General features: G+C 48.2%; 1 protein-coding gene across 1 annotated transcript in view; it reads right to left on the reverse strand.

Moving 5' to 3' along the window:
• The window catches only part of LOC139056125 (nuclear speckle splicing regulatory protein 1), a 276,929-nt gene extending 255,094 nt beyond the window's left edge, over nucleotides 1-21,835 (reverse strand). The window contains exon 1 of the mRNA XM_070534025.1: nucleotides 21,832-21,835. The gene's annotated coding sequence lies outside the window, so the exon portion shown is untranslated. The remainder of the gene's footprint in view (nucleotides 1-21,831) is intronic.
• Nucleotides 21,836-25,932: the final 4,097 nt, after the last annotated feature.

Here is a 25,932-nt window from a genome sequence, read left to right on the forward strand (position 1 = left end):
TTCCTGCCGACACTTTCACATGCGCGGGGGCTGGAGGTCGGCACAGTTGTGCTACGTGGGGATATCCCAGAGACGTGCTTCTACGTAAAGGCGTGTGTAGGGGTACGTTGAAATGAAGGGGGCAACCGGCCTTCTCCGGACGGATGCAAAAGCCGCTGTTATCCCGATTTCTTTTCGCTTTTCTAACTGCTTCATAAAAGAGCAAACTTGTCTTACGCTCTTCTGAGCATTTTATTGCCTTTTTAGTGTATTTTCGTTTTCAGTGCCGAGGATAATGCTTTCTGGAAAGTATGAAGGAAGGACACGCCCTTGTTACACGGACCTCGTACGTATTGTTGAGAGCTACGATAGCAGAAACCATGTAGGTCTTAAGGGGATGTGCATGAGAACGACGGCAGGAACACAGTGCGTACTTTATATATATCCAGTGGTATCTTCTCCCTGCGGCGTTGATTCCACTGCACTCGCTTTGGCAGTGGCCACACAGCAATGACCCTGTGTAAAGACCAATCCCTCGTGGCCGATCGTGATACTTGAATTAGTGTTCGGTGTGTGCCGGGTTGTCTAAGCTACAGTGAGTACACGTCTTGATCGGCTGCAGTGCGGCGAATAGCTGCTTGCATCTGACGCGGGGAGAAACAAACTGAATGATAAGCGGTCACGACTTTCCTTGCTATTTCAGAGCGCGGCTTGCCGGACACGCCTTCAGCAGCTAAAATAGAGAATTGTGGCCAGGTGTGTGTGTGTGTGTGTGCGTGCGTGCGTGCGTTTGTGTGTGTGTGTGTGTGTGTGTGCGCGCGCGTGTGTGTGCGTGTGTGTGTGTGTGTGACACAGACAGACAGACAGACAGACAGACAGACAGACAGACAGACAGACAGACAGACAGACAGACAGACAGACAGACAGACAGACGGACGGACGGACGGACGGACGGACGGACGGACGGACGGACGGACGGACCTTTCATCCTTTTAAGGCTCTTCTCAATTTCCGTCATCTTTAGCAAAAATAACCACCTGGTGTCTTAGAAGAAACACAAAATAAATCAAGAAATATTGTCGAGTCTATCGGGTGGGAGAGAGATAAACTAACTTTGTTTAGGCTAGTAGGGCGACAGAGAAAAGTGAAGGAACAATTCCGGCAAAACCTATCTCACACCGAATGTCGGCGTTAATACGATTAGCGTCGACGCAATGTAGCGACACACCGTATTGCCACCGCCAAAACGCGTTATGCCTGAGGCGTGTGTGCAGCTGCGCTCCAGCCGCGCGCTCCAAACTGGACACGCCATGCCATCTAGCGGCGCCACCATGCAGTACCCTCGTGGCGCGTGCGTAAATATATATCCACACCGAATTGTCCCAATACAAATGACACATGTTCAATTCCGCCCAACACCGGAAACATTAAAGGATTAATTTTCGTTGTCGTCGAAGAGCGGATACCCATTATATAGCGCATACTCAGTGACACACGTTGGCGACAAAGAGGTTAATTGAAGAGCGGCCCTTGCCCAGTGGCATATAAGCAGTGACCAAGAAGAGGCTCGTTGAAGAGCGGCACGTACTCACACACACCCAGTTATACCCAAGTTGACGTGAAAGGCGTCCATTTCAGCGCTGCACATACAAGGCCGCACATGTCCCGTGATACAAGATGGGGCGAAAGAGATGGGTGACGGCATACACTTTGCAACAAATGGGAAACTGAACGAGCTGACCTCGTCAGGTGGTGGCGCCGACGAGAAGCATATATGCGTGACAACGAGCGCTAGACCAGTGTCATATTGGACTACTGGACGGCAAATGCGCCGCTGTCATCGCCAGCAGCGACGACAACAGCAACAACAAAAGCAGCAGCAGTGATACTAGGTTTTTTTTTACCAAGGCACAGACGTTCCGGCTCATGCTATGGTCAGTATTTTATGATTGTTATAGCGATGTCCGCCCAATTGCGAGGCATGCCTTGACTTTCGCGGTGCCGTAGATCAGGGCGCCGCTGTAAGCTCTCAAGAAGAAGAAAAGCATCAGGTGAAAAGAAAGCACTGGAAAAGAAAACATATTGAGAGCAAAAGATAACATGACTTTTATCGATTACGTACCTATATTCGCGATATTTTTTTTGTCACAAGATAATGCAATATTACGTACATATAGAGCGCGTTGATCAAGCTGTCGATCACATCGTATTTTCCCGACAAGTGGGTATAGCATGTATCTATGGCTCAACACTGAAAAAATTTTAGATTTTGGGCAATAGCTATTTTGTAGCGACTTTCCATGGTCATTGGTTTGTAGCGGCGTTCATAAGCTAAAACCAGCTGATCTCCCAAGACGCGATGTGTTTAAGAAGTTTGGCGTGATGGAGTGCGTTTCTCACAGAGTAGACGACAGTTGCGGTGCCAACGAATCAGCTTTACAGGGTGTCCCAACTATCATGCACCAAGATTTAAAAATATGCAAATGCCACGTAGCTGGACAGAACCAAAATAATGTTGTTTGCCGTCGCTTGGGGATACTGAGATTATTTTTTGCATTTGCCTAATTACACATCGAATGTTAATAAATAATTAATGGATTAATCAACTTCTCAAATATATTTAGATGAAAAGTGTCAATCAGAAAATTGTAGAGCAACATGAAAAGCTCCCGGTACAGCTTTCTGTTGCTAAGTATACGTGCTACATAAAGGTGTTTTTCCGAGCGTGAAAGAAGCCCGCGAACACACGTAAAATTGCTGCGCAACTAGCCCTACATGGTCGCGTAGGGTGAGGTGATTCACGCGGTGGGAAGCTCCCCGGTCACGTGGGTGAGAGCGTGTGTAAGGCGTATATAAACCCGCATCGATATCGCTGTCAATGCTTCATCCATCGTGCGAAACTATTTTACAAGGGCCTCTCACCAGGCCACACAGCAAATTTTGGTTATACGCTGGAAGTTGTTACGTGCCCTCTAAGGAGAGTTCTCACGCAAGAACTTTTCAAATTAGTTCATCAAGTAGTAGTTAAGTTCATTAAGTTCATTAATAGCAGCGATAGAAATATTTGAAGTGCCGCGAACCCACGATTTCAGGAGGCGAGCGTCAACGCCATCATAGACTGTCTCTCCACTTGCCCCGTCTAGCCTCCGCAAGTGAAATTCCTGCTCTGGCTTCTTCCATACCGGAGCCGGAGGGCCACGCGACGAATACGTCACGGGCCCCGCCTTCTTTGTTGTTTTCTCTCTCTCTCCCCCCCCTCTCTCTCTCTCGCATTTTTGCTGAGCGGCGCACTTCCGGTGACGGTCTCGCGCGCCAGCTGTTGCGATTGTCTCGTTTCGCGCAGCGGATGGTTTTGCGCGCTCTGCACGATTGAGAACACCTGATTAGCCGTATATGTCAGTGCCACAATCACTATCACTGAGACATGCGCGAGATCACGGCGCTCGATCACAGCATCGATCACAGCATGATCACAGCGCTGAAACACGGTAGAAAATGACATAGTTTCTTTCTCTGCGCGCGCGACGGCTCGGCGTGAAAACAAGCAGACGAAACGGAAGTACATCTCTCTTGCTACGGTACGAAGTAAAACAAACACACGCGGATATTCAGTTTGTACATTTTACTATTTCTCTAAGCTTTAATTCATCTATTGAAGCAGCGGATTAAACCAACAACTGATGTTGCCTTGCACAATTTTCCAAGTCACGTGTCCCTATGGGTGACGTCACAGCACTACCATGTACGTAGGCGCACTTGCGCAATTGACGTCGGTTCTCCGGCTGGGAACGCGGTGCCGGCGAGAAGGGCAGACAGCGTTTGGTTTGAAATTTAAGCTATTCCCACGGCGCGTAGAGATGTAATACTTAACAGACACGGTCGTTAGCACGCATTGTATACACTGCGCTGGTAATCTCAATATAGTCAGACCTGGTGAGGGGCCCTTTAAGGTAAAGACCCTTACAAAAATACCTTGAGAACCTTTTATTAAACTACGTTCTACACTTATATCGTCTATTCACTCATTAAATTGTAATATTCATTCATCGAAAATTTGTTGTTCGTATTCACTGTAAAACAGGAAATAAACTGTTGATGCATTTCGTTTAAACGAAGAAGAATAACACACACAGGGCTGAAGCGTCCTACTCGCCAGTGAGGTTAGCCCCGCACATTGTTTCTTTGTAGTTTCTCTCACCAGGGGTAAATGACTTTCCTATGTCTGACATCATTTGAACGTTATGAATGTACTACATAGTTCATGTGCTGGAACAGTTTAGCGACAGCAAGTCAACGAACACGACAGGCGTTACTACCAACCAAACTTTCTTTTTCTTTCGCATTCCATCGGAAGTTACTGTCTCACAATGACGAAGCGAGTGGGCACGCATCAAGAGCGTGGGGCCAGCACGACACGATGCTCATTTTTAGCCCGAGTGCGTTTCTGACGAGTCGAGATCGTAACGGCACCGAACGTCGAGGCAAAACATGTGAGCGTGAGAGAACAGCTTCTGGCACTTCCTTCCAGGCTGAGGACCAACCACGCCCTCCGAGATCGGGCGGACCACGCGTTGCCGTCGCCCACCCTTCCATCTCGGAGGTCACGTGCGAGCAGTCGACCAAACCTTACCTATTTCAGATTCAGCTTGCCAAGAGGGTCGAGCCGAGTCCGAATCTAAGTCGTACAAGGAGCGGGTTGTTTCGCCCGACTTGGCGCCAGCAAAGCCCGTATATGACAGTATAGCGTTTACATGAGTTACTTAAACTGGTGCTTATATAGGTCGTGTCCTCGCAAATTCCCCGATGCAAATGCGGTCGTGCGAAGACACGCTGAAGAGCCCGCGAAATTTTTGGACGAACGCGGAAACGCGTTCCCTCCCGCATTCTAACCAGGCGAGCAAATTTCTGGGTCTCTTCGGTTTGTCGTCTTAGATGGTCCAGGGCTGCCCGATCAGCTGCATTCGCCGGCGACCATTGGCTGACAGCAGCGCCCGCACACTCCCGTTCGCTAAATCGAAGAGAACATTTGTAGTAATGCCTGCGCCATCCGCTTTGTCTCTTCTTCGTTAGCTTGATTTTGACATGCTCTGTGTCATGTATCACATTCAGCATGCATAACTCTATTATAAACCACAATATACACTCTGAATAGCAACTTAAGAGGCTAGTGTAAGAATAAGAGTAAGAAGAGAAAGGTAGTGAAGTAGAGCAGCCCCCCCCCCCCCCTCCCACCCCGTGTCGTGGTAGAGGTGCAGGCTTACTTGCCGCAGGCAGACCTAATCTACTCAAAGATGACGGCAATCGCTGCCTCCGACCGGCACCTATAAAACGCAACAATATCTTGGTTTGGGCGAGTTGGTTAATCTTGACAGTTTTCATAAAACGCGCTAAAAACGAGGACGAAAAGAACACATACGACAGGACTAGAGCCAGTCCTGTCGTATGCGTTCCTTTCGTCTTGGTTTTAGCGAGTTTTAATGAAAACTGTCTATAAAACGCGGTACAGCCTGAAGCTCGTCACAGTCCATCTGGTAACAACAACACTCGGCATCACGAGCAACTCGACACGCGTGCGCAACACGTTGCGCATTATGCAAACTACTTGGACGCACATGACTCAACATTCACACTCGAACCCCGTATCACGTAGGAAGTTTGGGAGGAACATAAGCTACTCTCTCTCTCTTAAATATCCAATGTCCTCGCGGCAACCAAATGTCACTTGTACTTGAGTGTGGGGCCATCTTGCGCTTCAGTCCATTCATTAATACTTTACGTTCAGCGTTGGCACTCCAGTAAGTAAGAGTCAATGTATTGTATAATTAGAAACAATATAACTGTATAATTAGAAGCATTGTACTGCTTATTTATATTTGTAGTTTCTTTTACATGTTATACTCTGCCTCTTCGTAACTATTATTGCATATTAGAAACATTGTATGCTTTCTGCATATAAAGTCGTTTGGCTTTCTCTTTTCTTTTTACCAATCCTCTCTGTAATGTCTGTTGACCCTGAGGGTATCATAAATATATAAATAAAATAAATAAACGCCATCGAGAGACCGACAATGTCCTCACGGCGATGATGTGATAACTCTCGTCTTGCACCGCCATGCTGGATCGAGTTTGCGCTGACCATGTGCGGAAGCGATGACGTAGAGCGGCTTCAGTTATGTTAGCCACGCAAAATCGGTGTGGTGGCGACCGCAAGGAACCTCAGTAGCTCCGGTTTCATATGTCTATTTTCGCTTCTTGAGGCGCCTTCTTCGTTGGCGCGAACTACAACGCTTTGAGCGCAAGACTGTCAGTGACCTCGTTGCCAGCTACCGCGATATGTGAAGGCACCCGCTGAAAACCGGTGATAAATCATACGTCCTGTAATTCTTTACGAGCAAGTAATGTACACTAGATGCGCTTGTCAAGGGGAAACCCGCACTGTGACAGCTAGCTGCACGCAGCATTGGTGCTCGAAAAGAGAACGACAGGCTGAGGCTGATAGGAATTCAGTCGCGGGATGACATGAGTATTTGTCTGAGCGCAGTAAAGAAGACAACAAAAATGCACGTGGCTCTATGTGACTGATTTTGGTTCATTGGGGAGCTTCGTATTGAATAACTCTTCGTCATACATATTGAATACATATCGTCATACATTAAAGGAGTCAAACGGGGTTCGCGTTCCACTAGCGTACGCAAGCCGCTCGCCTCTTCTATTCTAAAGCTCTCTATTTGAAACAACCTTGGCACCCTCCATCACGAAACCAGTTTCGCCGAAGATCACCATCTCACTAAATTAGGAGAGACGCCGCCACTTCCTGCAAGCCCGGCATCGCTCCGTCCTCGCACAGCGTCTTCAGGCCGACCGTTTATGCAAAACGGTATCACAGCGGAGCGCGGGGTCCGTTATCTTCCTTTTTTCGCGGGTCGCGCTTTAACTGAGCGCTCGGCGAGCACAATCACAGAGCCGCTACGACGAAGCCGTCCACCTGAGAGACCAAGAGACGTGCCGACGCAGCTTTCTTGCGATTAGTGGACCCTTTTAAGAAAGGCGTGCGGCCGACCTGACTCCGACTCCGGTAACTATATACTTGGTACGTGGGTCAGCCTGTCTCCCATTTCTTTGACCATGTTGTACAAAAAAAAAAGTGCGGAAGAACAACATATACAAAGCCGCAGACGAAGCCCGCAAGGAAACAGAAAGAAAGGGAGTAAGAGAAAACTCCCCGCCCAGCCCTAATCCGTCGCTCATTCATGCTTTGCTCTCCCGGCTAAAGGAGAAAGGAGGAACTGGAAAGCGTCTTCCGCACAAAGGGAACGTTTTCAAAGAGGATGCGGCGGGTTCCTCGGCGATGAAACAAATGGCCGCGCGGGGCGCCCGCAGCCAGCTGATTATCCGTTAAGACTAAATCTCTGACCTCGGCGATTCCGTCGTGCGTGGCTTCGGCGTCGAAGCACCAAAGCACCGCCGACGCCGAAGAAACCGGCACCGCCGACAAGGCCCGGAGTGCGACGCTGATAGAAAGAATAGAAAAGCGCGCGCGGACGTGTGTGAAGCGCGAACTGAAACAAAAGAGCGAGATCCGAGAGTTGTAGAGAGAGAGAGAGAGCGGGGGGGGGGGGGGGGGGGGGATCGGCGTTTGCGCGGGCCGCCGCCAGACAGACTTCCGGTCGGATAACGGGGCCGGCCGGTGGAAGGGCCTGAAATGAAAAGTTCCGGCTCGGGCCGGCGGGGAGAGCGATTGAGGATCGCTCGGCCGCTCGAAGCCAGTTAACACGCCGTTAACCTCGAACTTGAACTTGAAGCGTCCGAGAACGCCGGGGAACGCGAGAGATATTCTCTTCTCTCGGTCCCACTCGGAAAGGGCGAGCCGCTGTTGGGCGACGAGGAAGGAAGAAAGGATAACAGGTCCCTCTGCAAATCCGTCGGCGGGTTATGCAGTCCCTTCCTTCCTGCGTGGCGTGCCGCGAGCGCTGCACGCTTGCTTTAACTTAAGGGAGGGGCGCGCTGCGCGGACCTCGATCCGACAGGCACTCGTACGCGTTTGTCTTTCATTCTTTCTCTCCTTTTCTCTCTTTTTTTTGTTCGTTTTTTTTTCGCTTCGAGGCGCGGTGGTGGCACGACCACCGACGGCGGAGTGAAACGATGGCCGTTCGATTCTGTGCCTCGAGGCGCGGGCGGATCGGGGCGTATGTGCACGTACGAGGAAGAAGACGTTCCCGGTGAATGACGACGTTATGGTCGCTTTCGTTCACCATTGTGCCGCGCACGGGAACCTTCGATACGACGTTCGGCAGAGATGCTTACGGTCATCGATTCCCATTGTCCCCGAAAACCACCGGGCGATACTTCAAAAGGACCACATCGCCGTTTGTTCCTTGCTGCGTGCCTAACTCGCTTTATTCTACGTCTACGACTTCGTCTCGCGTTGCACCGGCGACTCTGCCTCGCGATGAGACGAGGTCGGTGTACCGCGGGTCAAGCCTTATTTCCGGTTGACGCTGCCATTGTGAACAGGCACACACGCGACGAAAAAGAAACATGCGTGACTCGATCTCTATTGTGACGGTGAGGTAGAACTTGCATCACGGCCTTTTAACTGTGATTGCTGCTGCTGATGCGAGGGAAGACCTTCAGGATAAACTGATTCACTAGCGAGCAGAAATAAGTGACATCTGCTTTGAAAAAAAGGTCAATTTCCATAACTCCAGGAAATTGAGTAATAAGTTACGAAAACGAGGTTGTAAGTACAGTTCACTTTATGCAGGAAGAAGCCACACAAAACAACACGGACAGAAGTGCATACCACCGGTGTGGTATTACTCCAGCTATAAGCCATGGCAAACCGGAAAACTGCGCTAAATCTGGGCACAACAAAACTGTTCGCCTCTTGCTCAAGCGACTGTATCAGCGCGACTGGACCAGGGCAGAGCAAGTGTGACGGCATCTTCAGCTTTATAATGGTCCCGGCGCAGCTGCTCCAGCAATGTAATATAAGCCGCGGCGAATGTGCTGTATACTTAGCAGGTTATACCTGCAGCGATAAAGCCGCGATGGTGGGATCGAAGCAGGCTGTCGCACGGTATAGCGTCTAGTCAGAGATGTGACGTCGATACGTAGAAAATTAATGAGACGTGAATGACGATTCGCTCCGAACAGGCAGTCATGCCAACCGCTATGCGAAAGAGCTTATGCTTATGGTTTAAAATTCGCGTCGTGTCTCATTAAACCACTCTGTTGAACGCACGCAGGGGGAACGTATGCATGGTACCTCAGTAGACTTTCAAATTCTGTAGCAGCATTCGTTCTTTCATCTGTGATGGCGTTACTTCTCGCTAACTATACCACACGGAGAACGATCGAGCGTCCAAGTGTGCACATCTCTAGTGTGCAACATTGCCGGCATTGAGTCGAAGCAACTCCACGGGAGCTCGGCCCCGTTGTGCTGGGAAACGCCGACGCAGAGCGGACTCATGGATGCGGTGGCAGCCCCGGAAGCGCTTGCCTGCGCTCAATGGGAAAACGACCTGCCGGCAACTGGTCCGTTACCGAATTACATATATAGTCCGAGCAGCGCGCGAGCGCCCGCGTGCGGGACTGACTTTCGTCGCGGACGCGTCCCGCATTTTACTGCAGGCGGGAAGGCGAACCCGGCTGATCGCGCACCGGTTGGTTCTCTTGAACTGCAAACGGAGAGACGGCACCAGCTGGGGCCTGGTACAGCAGCGGTGGAAGATAGATCCCACAGCGCGAGTGGTCGGTTTGCGATGCAGTCCGCGTTTGCGCGCAGTGAACCTAATCGCTGCACTCGTCTTAACGCAACGACGACGCATCCGCCTCGATTCAGCCCTGTTTGGGTTATAAAACAGGGTGCATGGGTTTTATGACCGACAATCTTCTGCAGGTAAAGACGCTGCTGCTCTTTACGCGCACTGGCTGCAGACACGCGTACCTCAAGGTCGCAGGCCTAAATGGGAAAGCTCGGTGCAGAAACAAAATGTAATTTTCGGCAGGACGCGCAGAGCTGAGCTGCCTGAAGCGGTACTGCCGACGTTACGATAAGCGGACACGTACTTGGGCCTTTTCATATACTTGGTCCGCTTGTTAGATTTATGTAGTTAGGGAAAGAACGTAGATGGGGGTGCTGTTCATGATGACGACAGTCCGGTCAGATAGAAAATGCTGCTTTATTCCCTTGGAGGTTGGCGCCACCATCGGCAATATCGCGTGTCGTCACCCCACAAACCGCATAAAATCAGCACGCCAAGGTTGACAAGGCAAAGATAGGACAGCAAAGATAGGACCGGAACGAAAACGACTGCTGGTACGTTTGAGACAGCTCACATTGCTTAACTACTTTCCGCCGCCACGTAACAACTATCACAGCGTGAAACAGAATGCCGATGTCGGGATGAGATTAGAGACGTTGCTGTTGTTCAAGCTGTAGTCGAGAATAATTAACCGCTGCAGGACGGGAAAGGTGTATGAAATACCGCGACGAAAGCAGCAGAACTGCATACCCGCCGAAGATTCGCCCGCGCCTTGGTTCGATGTCTCCAGCTTAGCTCCTTCCGGGGTCGTCTCGATTCCCCCTGTGCTAGTAAGAAGGTTGAGGGCGAGGTCACCACTGGGAATATACCATGTTCCAGATGTGGCTGATACCAGGGAGACGGGTATATACCGGCTGGATCGCGGCTGCGTCCGCTCTTCAGCCTGCTGAGGTCTGCGCTCTCGTCTTTCTTGAGCACACCACCGCTTGGAAGTAACGAGACCACTTTTTCTTGTGAAGCACGACGTGCCTGACAGAAAACAAAAAGAAGCATTTAGAAAGCAGTTGGACGACAGGAGACAGACAATAAGAAACAGTAATAAAGCCATGGCGCCTCTATTGTGTTTTTCGTGCGGTCAGCTGTGGCTGCGCGAAAGTAAGAATAAAATTGACATAAGCCGGTCGCGGTCTCTAAGCTGCAGAGTTCAGTGACACCCTAACATCGTCGCTGTTAAAGGGCCCACGTATTTCAGATGGAGGCAAGTCGTTAAAGGGACACCAATGGCGAGCGATAAATGAGGCTATAAAGGGTTGATCACCAGTTTCCTTTAGATCTCCGATCCTTAGAATCTCAATAAAAGAGGCCTTATTAGCGCCTTATCAAAGGCAAGACTGCTAACGCTTGATTTCTAACCAAAACCTGGGGTATAAGTGACTTCAAGGCGGAATATCACGGATTCCTTGTCTACGTGTTTTTCCTTCTCGAGTGTGTGTTACTATTGCGTGCGGGGAACTGAATATTTATGTCGTCATTTCCTTTTTAAAGAAAGGCTATAATCGAAATAAGTCAGAATTAAACATTCTCCAAACTAAAATGAGCCACACAGAACATCTCCGTCTCCGTACGTGCGTACTGACGTCATGAAAACACCAGGGTAGGGGGGAGGTCAGAGCACAATGACGCCGACTAAATGTATCTTTGCAACACCGAAATCAGACTCTCCTCATGTTTGTATCCTCGAATTTCACTTGTAAACAGGCCTATTCTGCTTTAAAATTGGCCTGCTAAATATATATATATAAACGAGAAGAAAGGTGGTTAACCAAGGGGCCCAATGGTGATTAGTCATATCATAAGACGCCAACAAACACTGACGCGAAGGACAACATAGGAAATGACTTGTGCTTAACAAATGACATAAAGGAACGATAACTTGATGGAAATTAAAGTGGATGAAAAAACATCTTGCCGCAGGTGGGAACCGAACCCACAACCTTTGCATTTCGCGTGCGATGTAAATCCAATTGAGCTACCGCCGCTCCGTTTCCGCATCCACTTTCTTGGGCATTTAAGTGTCCTAGTAGAACCCTGGGAGTGCTAGCCAGCGCCTCCACTCACAGACCTTGGCGGCGGACGTGGAACGTCCTTTTCGCCGCAGGCGTCAGGAGAACGTCATCTTTTTGGGTGAAGGCAACTGGTCAATAAACCCACACATGCTACCTGAAGGCATCAATGTTGCCGGATTCGAGACCCTCGTTATGTAATATATATATATATATATATATATATATATATATATATATATATATATATATATATATATATATATATAGATTTGGCAAGAAGGGCCTGAAAGGTTTGTTTGCTCGTTCATAATTTCAAGAAAAACACGTGGAAAGCGGTACTTCGGCTAGTCAGGTATGGATTATATAGATTGAGAAAGTACAACGGGCAACGTAGGAAAACTGCGGAAATCTTGAATTGCGTTGTTGCCAGTGCAAGTTTACACGCCCCGTGTTTTCGGAGTGAGCGACGCTACACAACCTGCTGGATGAATTCACGAGCGAAATAATGGAGGTATCCGAGATTGGTCATTTCCAGGTTCATTGCATCAGCATTCCTCCCGTGAAGCTTAAAAAAAAAGAGAGTAAATCCTTGCGCTATGACTCTGTGATGCGAATGCGTCGTGTGCCACCGGTTCTTTTAAACAGAAGCTCTCTGAGCGAACACTCCTTTGCTTCGCCGTCAGTGGCTGCTGCTGCTGCTGCTGCTGCTGCTGCTGCTGCTGCTGCTGCTGCTGCTGCTTTTTTCTGGGTATACTTGATTGTGGCGCGAAATGCGTTTCGTGAAAAGGGACAGCAAGAAGGAAGGCAACGAAGCGCTGCTTCTGCTGTTGTCTTTTCGAATAGTTCGCATTCGGAGTAGCACACGCTAAACGGATCGGCTATACGTTAGTCCCATCTGTACTTTTCCCTGCAGACGGGCCGGGCCGGCCGCCAGCTCCGTTCTCAGCGGAATTATGCAGTCAAGCAACCCCCGATACTTAGATATCCTCAGCGCAACAGAAACACGTCTTCGAGTGCATAATTCGATTATTAAAGCGAATGTTTCTATGGTTTTTTTTTTCGGGGTTTTGGCACGCCTATTCAGTCGATTTCTTTCAGAGTAAGGTCTACCGCGGTGCTGGAGATAGTGCAATAGTAGAGTTGGCTGATCGGTGGCCGATCCCGAAGTTACTAAAAGTGGGCCGATCCCGGAAAACAGTGTTAACCGCGGCCCCGTAGAACACGGTGTTTCCGCGTCCTTTCCCGGGGCAGGCGTGTAATATCTACGCTGCAAAAACCCGTTGTATAAGTTTAATAGTTTGACAGCATTTCATTAACCACTACACGAGAGCTTCGCTCCACATAGATTTAAAAAAATAAAAATGCATGGTGGATCTGCAGAATTTTCGTTTCTTTTTTTCTTTCTTTCTAGTGTTTTCCTATATCTCGTCTCGTCTTCTAGCGCTGCTATTTCTGTGCGATGGTATACCCAGCATTGCTCTGTACACTGCTTCGCCTGTTTGCCTGCCTGTTGGGCAGTGCGAGTGCTGCACCGGATTAGAGAGAGAGAGAGAGAGATACAGAGCGTACACAGCCAGACGGGGAGTGCAGTAGGCCGCGGCGCCTTCCGCGTTTTCGGGCCGGCTTGCTCTTCGGTAACTTTTGGTGGCGACGGCGGCGGAGAGCGGTGCCCCCCCTCCTCGCAAAGGGGGCAGACGGATTGAAGACGCCGCGCGCGCGCGCGCGTCTCGCGTGCAATCCGCGCGGCCCAGCGAGGCCTGAGCGCGCTTGCCCGCTCGCGTTCCGCGCAGTCGGCATTCCGGAGCTGCCGCCGCGATTATATAGGAAGCCAGAGGAGCGGCGGCGGCGGAGGATGCTCGTTTCTGCCCGACCTGTCTCCGCGCACGGCAGTCCCGCCTGACGCCTTGACGATTGAGCGAATTTCACAACAGCCCGTTGTCGCCGCCTCGGACATGCAAGGAGCGGCAGTTGGAGACGAGTTCGACTAGCTACCATGCAACGCTATACGACGACTCCGGAATTTTTTTTCCTTTCTTTTAGTGCAGCGGACATTTTTTCGCCTCGAGGAAGGGGAAGAAGAGCAGGAGGAAGCTAAACGTCCGCCAAGATGTGAACTGAGCTGCCTACTACCCGTCCTTCCTTGCCAGTTTATCCTTTCCTTTTTTTTCTCTCTCTCTCTCTGTCGCTTCTCTTTTTTTTTCTCCTACCAGCACTCAGGTGGAATCTGCGGCATCTTGCGCGTTCAACGCTTCGGTGGATCGGCGGGCACGCGCGCGAGCGCCACCGGGCTAACTCGTCCGCTCGCGGAAATGCGTCTGCGGCGCGTTGTCACCCTCTGACACGAGGCACGTCGTCACGGTGTACCGCTTCGAGCAGTCGGGGTATTGTGAACTGCGAGCTAGGTTCGAGGTGCGTGGGATGAAGATCCCCGAGCGCGGGCTGCCGAATGTAATCCCCCCTCCCCCCAACCCTGCATGGCACGATGTCGAGATGGGGACGCCGATAGGTGGAAATACTCTGCGAGTGGAAAAAGGGGGGGATGACGGTGGCTGATCTCCTAAGATGCTTCGATAGTTGGAACCTATCTTCTTCAAAGGCTGATTTGTCGTTACTCGCGTGTCAGTTTTACGTTGTGACGTTGCGTTGTTACATTACGCTGTTGGGTTCGTGTGAACTGGCCACTGGTGTGAAGGTTTTTCAATAGGGAAATTACACCATAAAGCCAATAGTATACGTAACTCCACTTATATACGGACACTCCGGATGCAGCAGGCATCTCTTTTCTGTAGTCGTGCGCCATTACGCAAGGTTTACTAAATAAGAAGTAGGATGCATTGTTTCCTTAAATGTACCAGGTGTCAAAAGCGTGGATGACAGCCCTGTGGTTTCGTTGTTCAATTTTCGTTGAACATGTACTAGCTAGCGACTATTCTTAAGTATGGCATGGCCACTTCTGACAAAGCTCGGTCTGCCTACGACGGCCAGCCTGTCTGAAGTGCATCATCCTGATTGATTGCTTCTCATTTATATGAGCACTGGCATAAAATTCTTTCTCCGGGCAGGGGAAGCGAAGTGGGAACAAGCCTCAACGTGGAGAGTTGGTTGACTGGCGTTCACGCCCCCAAACTGCACCTGGGATAGACGGGATGCCCTATATACATGTCTATTTGAACTGCGTAGGGCAGAAGAAGACAGGCCACGAGACGGGCCACTTTATGCCACGATAGCTAGCGCGAACGCTGCGAAAGACGATGAACATCGAGGAATTAACATCGGCGATGTGAAACGAGCGAGGGGGTGCGAAGGGGAGCCGCACATTAGCAAGAATGACAGAACCAATCAGAGTGATGTGTTAGAAAAGAAGAAAGAAATAATAAAAAGCAAGAATCAAATCTCATAGGCAACAACTTGTGTCTATTGGAAAATTTCGTAGCAGCCTGACTGAAATTAAAGCTGGCGTCCCCCAGGGTTCAATTTTAAGTCCGTTATTATTTAACCTATATTTTAATGATTTATCTAATGTTGTGAACGTCAAATTATATCAGTATGCTGATGACACTGTCCTTGTTTCACACGCTCGAAGTTACACTGACGCCATCTCTTCTTTACAAATGGCAACAACAAGAGTGATGGACTGGTTTCAGAATAATGTAGTCCATATAAATGCGTCCAAAACTCAACTAATCTGTTTCCACAACCCTGTCAAGCAAGTTACCCTATCCTCCCCGTTATATTTGCACACATCACATTGCAATCCCTGTTCGTGTGCCCCTGTGCAATACGCTTGTTCAATTAAATACCTTGGGGTCTTTTTTGACAGTGATTTATCCTGGAACTCTCATTTCGCATATATTTGTCAAAAACTTCGCGCAGTGTCTTGTGTTTTGTATAACATAAAATTTTACATGCCATTGTCTGTCCGAAAGCTTGTAGTACATGCCTTATGCTACAGTGTAATCCGGTATGGGATATCTACATATGGTCATGGCGCTCAACATTTGGTAAGCCGGGTCAACTCCGTCCTTCGTGGCATTCTGAAGCATGTTGCTTATGATGTCTCCCCCAAATCTGATGTGTTCAAAACTTTGTCTTTACCTGATTTCAATTCTTTGCTGCTTGAAACTGTTATCTTAAAACATTTTTGGTTAAGTCAGTATAAAATTCCTTATGTGCCTGTCCGTTCCCTGAGACCAAAGAATCCTTACATTACACCCCGCTGTAAGACGAGATATGGTCGAAGACTTCGTAACTATTATGTCCCAACAATGTTTAATCTACTTCCTCAAAGCATACAAGATGTGAAAACAAAATGTGGTCTTAGAAAGGCTCTTAGACACATGAATGCGTGATTGGAAGCCTGTCATGTGAGTGTGTATGTGTGTTTTTTTTTTTCACTGTTGTTTAATAACGAGTTACTGATGGCTCTGTCGCTGTCTGCCAGGCACTGCCGTTCAAGCCCACTGTGGCTTTGGCAGGCCCGATTCTTGCACTGTATGTTTCTGAAGTCATCAATAAAGTATTATTATTATTATTATTATTATTATTATTAAATGCAATACTGAGATTAGCTGCGCCGAATGAAGGACTTCATCGGTGGAGGCTCTGGGCCTGACTGCTGAGGTGACTTTACCCGGCGACAATTTTCTGCGGCAGCACAGCGAAAGCCAGGAAGCTGAAGCACACTCTTTTTTCTTTCTTTCTTTTTTTTTCATACTGCGGATCCACATGTAGTGCGCGAATGTAAGCAACTGGAAGCTATGTACCGTGAAAGAAAATGTACCATTTATTATTATTTTTCCTTCAACATGTATTTCACAACAAATAAAAAGCTTGCTTAGGAAAAGGACTTCCGTTTGTTGCTGTTCCTAGTTTCCTGGCTTTTTGGTATCCGAGTCTGGTTTGGTTGGTCCCGTGAACCGCCAGCAAGACGTCGGCTTGCTTGTTTTGTTGTTATTGTTGCGGTCTCCAAACGTGGCTCCAGCACACGCAAACGGTTTCGTCTTCTCCCGTTGCACTCAGACTTCATCTGGGAAGCGATTAAAGTACGCTCAAGGACTTCATCACAACCTCGGCGCATGCGCATACTACCAGCAAAAACGGACCTCAGCGTTAATTCCCAGAATGTCCCATTGTCAGCTTCACTGCGTTCGTAATCCGTTTCAGTCCATTAGCAGGGCTGATCGCCCTCGGCTGCTCGGTTTCACCGTGCGGTGCCAAAAGGTGCGGATGCTTTATTAAGTCGTCTCGTGCCTTTCAAATCGTCTGGTGCCGACAAAAGGCGTTGCGCTTCTATACAGTACGACCGGCTTACTCACAAAGTACATTCCGCCGCATGGTACAGCTGCTACCTGCTGCTTCTTTTTGTTTATACAGATTGTTTGCGGAATAAACGACAAACAAGATATACACAAGAAGAAGCAGAAGACGAAAGTCCCGAACAACCATGAGAACAACTAAACAACGCAACCAAAACAGTATAACTCAACACAACACAACCAACAAAACCAACACAACCAACACAACACAACACAACACAACACAACACAACACAACAACCGACGACAGTTTAACAGCGGCAGGGCCTCCGTGCTCCCCTGTGCTCCCGGAACAACGGACGGGGACGGGGGCCTTGAAAAAGAGTGCGCCCCGCGTTTAGTTCCATCTCGCGCTCGGAGTCATTATTCTGTTTGGCTCTCTCACTCGATGTGATGAGCAATTACGGCGTGTGTATGTGCGCCTCCGGGGCTGCGACCAGCGGACGCCGTCGCCGCCGCCGTCGTTCGCTTCCGACTCGGCGTGGACAACGACGAAGGCAACGCGCGGCCGCACCGCGTGCGCAGAGCTTACGTGCGGCTGTCTTAAAATTCTGCCGCGGGTGACTGCGCGCGCGCGGTCACTACAGTTCTTCACCTTCACCTTCCAACGTTCTCCCCCCCCCCCCCCTTCTCCACCTCGAGGCTTTCTTTTCTGACCACCTCACAGCGTCACCTGGCCACCTCCCCGTATCGCTGCCCAAGGCGTGAGCGCACCTCCTGCAGAAGAGGACACAGAGGGAGACTCCATTCTAAGAAAATGAGAGTGTAATCAGCGCCTATATACCGCTGGCCGCCGTAATGCGGCGGCCACCCTCCGTTTAGAGTTCGCCACACTTCCGCTATTTTCTTTTCTTCTTCTTCTTCTTCTGCGTTTTTTTTTTCTTTTTTTTTTAACGGAAGGCATGCGCTTTGCGCTGCCGCCACTTACGGGCGATTCGCTCACTGTGCCCGAGGAGAGGAGTCGTTTTTTTTTTATTTCGTTTCTCGTTTGATAAGGAGCCACATTTCCACCGTGTGCGTGTGCGAGTGTGCGTGCGAGAGTGTTAGGACAGTTTGGCCGCTACTACAAGCCTGCCGCATAGGAGAAGACGAGAAGAATATAAACGGCCGCTTATGGCCGCCGTATACGTCGTGTTACTTTGGCATTCACTTCCCGCGGCGATGCAGCGCCTAAATAAACCGAGGCGTGTTGCGCAATGCAATGGCGTTGCCTTTTTTTTTTTTGCGTAAGTGCGAGACGTATACCGTGGTTATGCATGGCGTACCGTATATATTATTCACACTCCGAACGTAATCACACTCCTAACGTAACCCTCTATCGTAGACTCTGCGTATTGACTGCGGGTGCAGCTACTAAAGTTGGCCTCTGGACAATTTTAATACTGTGCATCGGCAATACGGATGGATGGATGGATGGATGGATGGATGGATGGATGGATGGATGGATGGATGGATGGATGGATGGATGGATGGATGGATGGATGGATGGATGGATGGATGGATGGATGGATGGATGGATGGACGGACGAGCGGATGGATGGGTGGCTGGATGGACGGACGGATGGACGGATAGATGGCTGGCTGGCTGGCTGGCTGGCTGGCTGGCTGGCTGGCTGCATGGATGGATGGATGGATGGATGGATGGATGGATGGATGGATGGATGGATGGATGGATGGATGGATGGATGGATGGATGGATGGATGGATGGATGGATGGATGGATGGATTGATGGATGGATGGATGGATGGATGGATGGATGGATGGATGGATGGATGGATGGATGGATGGATGGATGGATGGATGGATGGATGCTATGAGCATGCCCTCTGAAGCGAGGTGGTGGGTTGCGCTACAAAGCTCTTGTTCTTATTTTGCTTAATGTCGTATATTTAAAAAAAGAAAACAAAAAGAACACACATACGAGCAAAGTCATGCGGCGACACAGCTAACCATATTTCGTCGGGTAGCAAAGTCTAGAGGTTGCGTGGTCCATCTTTGTGCGCCATCTTGCAGACGGCATGCATTAAACTTCGGCAAGTTCTTGCGAGACCTGGTAGTTCTTGCATAGTTTCGCCTCTAAACAATCCGCCTCGGGCACCAAGCAATACAGCGCCGGAAACTCGAAGTTGTATTCAACTTCGAATCGAATTTTTAACCTTTCGATTCCGAGAAAGGACTGACTATACTCTTTCAGATGTCAATCATCCAGCGCTCCGAGAAACTGCTGATTCTATCCATTACAAATATTTGCTTTTATGTAGGTAGTGCTTAAACGTATATGGGCCTCCGTGAGAAAACTACTACACAGAGGATCACTGTACACACCCACTGTACAGCTGCGCATTATCTATGTACAGTGTACATTTATGGGGCGTTGCAGTATAAGCAATTGTTATCCAGGCAGAATCTATGTATCATGCATAAAAAAAGAGGCTCATCCGCAGACACAGAAGGCGCTGTCGTTAAGATACGTGTACATAGATGGCACAGTATAGGTTTCCATTGTGTATTTCGATAACGGCTGGTAGAAATGATGGAAATCAAGGGTATGTCTAAGACATGCTATGATTTGTAATAGCTGTCAGAGGGGGCGCGCGTCGCAAGGGCAAATTTATTAGTATTCATTGTCTATCAGTCTTCGAGATATCTAAATTTTGAGCACAGCGCGGCGCCTCTCTGAGTGACGGGCACCCTGTCAATGGCGTAGCCAACGAACGCGCACTGAAGGTGATATCCCTGAAAGTGGTATATCGAGAATAACGCTCGACATTGCAAGCAAGATATGGGGTTGACGCTGCAAGATGTACTGCAAGATGTACCAGTTCATTAAAACTTCTTTCTGGGCGAGTTGGTGCATACTTGACTTAACAATTGTAACTGCGCAAACACGTCCATCCACAAAGTAGCAAGGACGAGACACAAGCGCTGGTGGATGCGTGTGTTTGCGCTGCTACAATTCTTAAGTCAGGATGTACCAGATTGGAACTAATTAGGCTCCTGATTTCGGCCGCTGTGAGGAACGCAAACAGAGCAAATGTATGGCTGTGCGTGGAAGAGAAAGGACAACGGCGAAACAGGTGAAGTATTAATACACCATATTCTTGTAAGAAAAAAAAAATTTTTTTATTGTTGCTTGATTTCAAGCTTTTTTTGTGTGTGTGTATGTGTGTGTGTATGTGTGTGTGCTTGAACCCGACTGCAGTGCATGCACTTCATGCCAGAATAGGCGTAGTGTAGTGGCACAGGAGCCCGCTTAAGAGGAAGCTTTAGCTCGGGGCCAACTCCGGCGGACTATTAGAATACATGTAAAACGCAAAAAGGCTTTTCTGAGATAACCCCTTGACCGATTTTAGTGAAATTTGTTGCATTTGAGAGCGAAAGTTAAATTCTAGTGACTGTTGGAAGCGGAATTTCGATATAGGGCCTGAATCTTGTGAAAACATTTTTCAACAATTCGAAAGTCTGAAAAAATAGAATCACGAAGTTTGCAAGTTAATAGCTCTGCAACCAAAATCGCGGTTCTGTAAACGGCATCCGTTATATCGTTGAAAGCGGACAAATTTCGTATGTCAACTTGCGTATTGCGTGAATTAGTTACGTTGTATACAAGGTTTCTGCAAAAGCTGTATTTACATATTCATAATTCTTTTGAAATTTATTTGTGACATATCAATTTTGTCCGCTTTAGATGTACTATTAGATGCGATTCACAGAATTGTGGTATCATTTTTCATTGCTGAGCTACAATGTTGTAAACGTGACAGTTCCGTCTTTTGAAAATTTTCGATTTTTGCCAATTTTTAGTGAAAAATCGAAAACCTATATCAGAAATTCGAGACCAACATTCACTAGATTTTTAGTTTTCCTTTAAAATGCAACAAACCTCGCCAAATTTGGTGCAGTGGTTGCCGAGAAAAACGAATTCTCCTTTTACGTGTATTTAGATCGGAGCATCCGAGCTAAAGCTTCCGCTTAATACGAAGTTGGGAGCGGGAATTCCGCGTAGCACCGTACGATGCAGCATACACGATGAGTATTTGCTTTACTCTGTGTCAACCTCAAGAAGGAAAGAACGCTACGAAGGCCATTCCGCCCCGTGGTATCAGCTTCTTGGGACCAACTGTACCACGCGGTGACAGTCGAAAGGCAAGCCAGCTGCTCACGAGTGTCAAAAAAAAAAATGTTGTTGTTGTCGTGTCACCACCATAGAGTGCAAATTTCTCTCAATAAACATTCTACAAGCTACTACACTGCTGAAATGCGCGTCCCCCGTGCGTTATAAGGTAAAGAGATCTTTACTTTAATACCGCACCATACGCCATTTTGACTCCTTGAGTAGGCTCGTAAACGCCTGGTGACCAACCGCCACCGACAACAACTGCACGTGACGTCACTGCACTAACCCTTAAAAACTAACATACCGAGGATGACGAGGCTGCCTTTGACGAAGATAGGTCCTCTTATCGAAACGTTGGCCAGCCTTTCTGAAGCACCTTATCCCTGTTTACAAACTTTATACCACAGTGGCGACGGCAATAATGCGCCAGAATCACCTCACATATATACGTGATTGCCGATCAGTTCAAGTCATCGAGAGCTACACTTTACTACCATGCGTAGAATAGATGGCCCATCCTTGTTATTAATCTCTTTCCCTTGCGTTTTACCGAACGTTTGCCGTCACATTCATCACTCATGATAACTTCTTGGGAGACGAATTGCCGATGCACTTTTGTGAACAAATGTTCGCTCTTCTGTTTTTAAGGATTCATCTATAACGAAGAGCAACACGACGGCGTAAGCCTAACACTTCACGCCACCGCATTCTCGAATGCATGAGGTATCCCGTACAGCTGGCGCTTTGTGGCAAAACAAATAAAGACATCGGGCGCCTATAGTATATTAGCGGCGAGAATTAGGAGTGGCGCCCTCTCGCGAGTGACGTCACGGCCAGGACGCCGCTGGCTCGGCTCGCTCGGCTGCCGCGCGCGCTCGCTTCCTTCGTGTATGCTTGGGGTATGGGTGGCTCGAGCCGTGCTTATTGAACGATATGTCGGCTTCTTTCTGCTGCCATGTCTGAACCACAGTTCCTTCTCTTAAAGCGCATGAGTCAATAAAATTTGCGGCCTGGATATCGCAAGCTATGTAGCGTTGAAGGAGTCTACTGGCATTGCAATGGATATATGAGCCGTGTCCGTCCACAAACTTTGCGTAAAAGGAATGTCTGAAAATTCAACACGCGAAGTTGTGTATGATGCCACGCTAAACACTTAGTATTCTCTTAGTATTTAGCTATGAGCGACATTGCATTTTGCATGGAAGAAAAATCTCGGTAATTGGCATCAGCATGTTATCCGTGTTAGAAAGACACTGCCCAGTGAAGCTGTCATTATTATTATTCTTATTACTCTGTTGTGTTGTTCAATTTGAATATGGCCATTCATTAATGCGTAAAAACATGGTTAGGCGCGCATTTCTTATGAAAAAGTTTGCTGCTACTTCTTTCATGCCCCTCTGGAACAGGCCTCCAAAAAACGAATTGCTCATGGCGGCTAACACGACGGCGCGTCATGTAGAGTATTTACATAGTTAATTCACAAACGCCATAGTAGCAACCACCTGAGACAAAAGTTACGTTGTTAAATCAAGAGCCAAGTAATTGCAAGTGATGAAATGTTTCATAGTGGCCCTAAGTAGCCTTTATCGACAATTTGGCACACCCCTGATCACGTAACGGTAGCAGCCGACTATCGGTATGGCGAGGCACGCTATGTTCGCGAAACCCATCAGTTCACTACAAGTTCGAATTGAACCCATAAAGCATTTTTTTACCGCGCCAACTGGAATGGCTAAAATATTCTCGAGCTACTACAGCGCAGCTTAGATTGCCTAGGAAAGGAAAATTCAAGCACCTTCTGTCTCACCATGTCTCGATCCAACGTTTAATTATGCAAACGGATAACTATTCGCTTCACCGGTGCATAAAAGAGAACCTTGCCCAACTGCAGGCTAAATAAAGTTTGCTCCAATTCAATCGCAAACATTCATAGAGAAAGCACCACAAGCCCTGCATATACTTTGACTTTATTTATGACCCTCCACCGGGGAATTTCGATATCTTCAATATGTCCCATACTACTAATGATTGAAGCTTCGACTTCTTTCTAGCTGCAGCCATGCGGTCCAACAGGCATACTTCACTAAAAAATTTGGGCCCGGCAGCCTGTGTCAGTTCGCCAAAAAGATTCCTTATGTATATTCCTCAAGCAACAAGCACCAGTAAATTTCTCAAGTGAGTCGAACGTGTAGCACGGAAAAGGGAATATATATTGGTACATTCCTATTTGCAGTCTGTAAATAGCTGTAAGCCTTCATTAACTTTACTACTAATTTCCGCCGCTTAATATAAACACGGAAGAACCGCCTAATGTTGACAAACAGTTAAAGAAGCAAGTGGTGCTTGTAGAATCTAAACTCCAATATTAGTTAAGTCCCCGTGTTACTGCCGAGCGTTTCTGTGAAGAAATGCAAAAATTCGATATTATACCATGAACTACTCGTCGTGAGCAAACCTGTTTTAGCGGATTAAAATTAACGTAACGATTGTAGAAGTCATAAATAGCCAGCGTTTGTGACATACTTGTTGCACCGCTGCAGGTATGGTATCATAACTGGATTCCTATATGCTATGTTATGCGATTGTCCATCCGCGCATGAAAAACCCGCAATGGGCTGGTCTGCGCTCCTTCGGCTGCCCCTGTAGCGTTGCCTTTGAGAGCTGCATTGCTGTCTAAGAAATTAGCAAATTAGCTCTTTGAATAAATTTTCGTGAATGAAGACGTCGTAAAAATATATTGGAGACGGCCGCCATAAGTATACAAGCTGGGAGAACAAACGAAAACACCGCAGAAAGCGCCCGGACAACGCCCGAACTGTAGCAGACGACAGGCGCGAGTACTTGCCCTGACGTCACGCGAGCGGCGCTCGCAGCGCCCCTGTAGTTCGTTATCGGGGCTAATACGTTCGTATTTCGAGCGATTGACTCCGCCATTACGGGCACACAGTCACCGCTCGAAATAAAAAAGGAAGAGCTCGAGGTTGGGGCCACTTAAGTGGCTGGCTGGGCAGGGTGGTGAGATAAATAAATGTATTATTAAAGTGTCGGCGAATCAAACGGTGATGCATGTGGCAATCGCCGCACCATATAGCTCGCGCATATAGTGCGGCAGGATCCTGTTGTGCCCGCGCGAGCCGCGGCCATGCTGTCCACGCCAGCGCCCACGGAGGCATCCTTTCTTTATTTGCTTCGATCGTGATCGGCCGTCGAGTGTGCGAAGGACGTTTACTGCGCCGGGCAACTTGCGTGCGCTTCGTTTCTCAAAGTGCGCGGCGCGCTGCCGGACCTGCTCGATCGAATTTCCGGATGCGAATGCTGTTTTTCTTTTCATTTTTTTTTCTTCTTATAAGCTCGCTTAGAGTGCCATCTCAGGTGACTAATGCGGCGGTCGGTGAAACTGCGTAGCAGACAGTTTGGTTTCTATGTGCCCATATATAGAGGTGTAGTAAGCGATGTGTACCATCCGCGAAAAAAAAATGATTTCGCGTCGAGAATTTTTAAATTAATTCTCCTCGCACGGATTTCCTTCTTTACGTTTGGAGGCAAAGTTCAGAAGGGGTGGGGAAGAGTGCGCTGGTATAAATAGCGGTGAGCCACCGTTTTTAGCTAGTGTACGAACGCGTAAAACGGACTTATATATACATAAAAAATACATGTAATCATGTATCACCTATAACCATTGGTCGGCAGGTCGAGCAGAAATCACTCAGACTAATTCACACACGCGCACAAAAAAAAAAAAAGGCTCCCCTGGAGAAACAAGCTACTATCTCGCAGACTCATACTCCATCGGATTCACTTAGATTTGCAGTAATACCTACTCACTAATGAAGTACAGCTGCATTCTAATAAGGTGGGGTATTGAGGTTACTCCTTTAGGCGAGGAACTGATCTGCCACATGGATAAGGGGTGAGTGCAATGGGATGAACTGTTACTCCCCATGCGGTTTATCCTTCGAGGACTAACAGTTGCCCTTTTCCGATGCTCGTCAGGGGAGTAGCTGTCATTCTTCCGATGCTCCACAATGGTGGAATTAATGAAATTAGCAATTGCCCGAAAGTAGGATTCGAACTCACGTCCCTGCGCTCACATGTCAGGTACTCTAACCACTTCACCAAGGGCAGGCCAGTTGACAGGACAGGATATTGAGACAAGGTTAAGCATCGGAACGCAGGTGCAGCAATATAAAAACGACTCGGCATTTGGTGTATGCTATGCGGGGAGAGTCTAACGGTGAGTGTACTTGCTATCATAAGTGATTGCGAATAGAAATCTGCCCGAGCATTCTTAGGGTAATTTAAACTGAGGCACTACGCGACGTATGTATACGTGTAGCGAGCTGAGACGAGGTTCCCCAGGACGACAGAGAAGGCCAATTTCTCTGTCGCTTAGCGTGTCCCGTTTGAGCTACACATCACTTCAGTTAAGTTCGCAATCTCCTTGAAACGGAAGGAACTTACGTACTACTGACCAAGAAAATCTACCAGTCAATCAATGACTTGCGCGTTTAATGTGTATCGCTCACTTATGGTGTGCGAACCACGAAGGGCATGGCTTTTCACATTTCAGCTTTTAGATTTCATGCAATTTTCTCACGAAGAGGCAAGGTGCTGCTTTGCATGTAGTTCAATAGACAGTGTACGAACTTCGAACTATTCACGATCTATAGACAATACCGTTTTCGCC

The sequence above is a fragment of the Dermacentor albipictus genome, chromosome 2, assembly GCF_038994185.2.
Source record: "Dermacentor albipictus isolate Rhodes 1998 colony chromosome 2, USDA_Dalb.pri_finalv2, whole genome shotgun sequence".
NCBI classification, from domain to species: Eukaryota; Metazoa; Arthropoda; class Arachnida; order Ixodida; family Ixodidae; genus Dermacentor; species Dermacentor albipictus.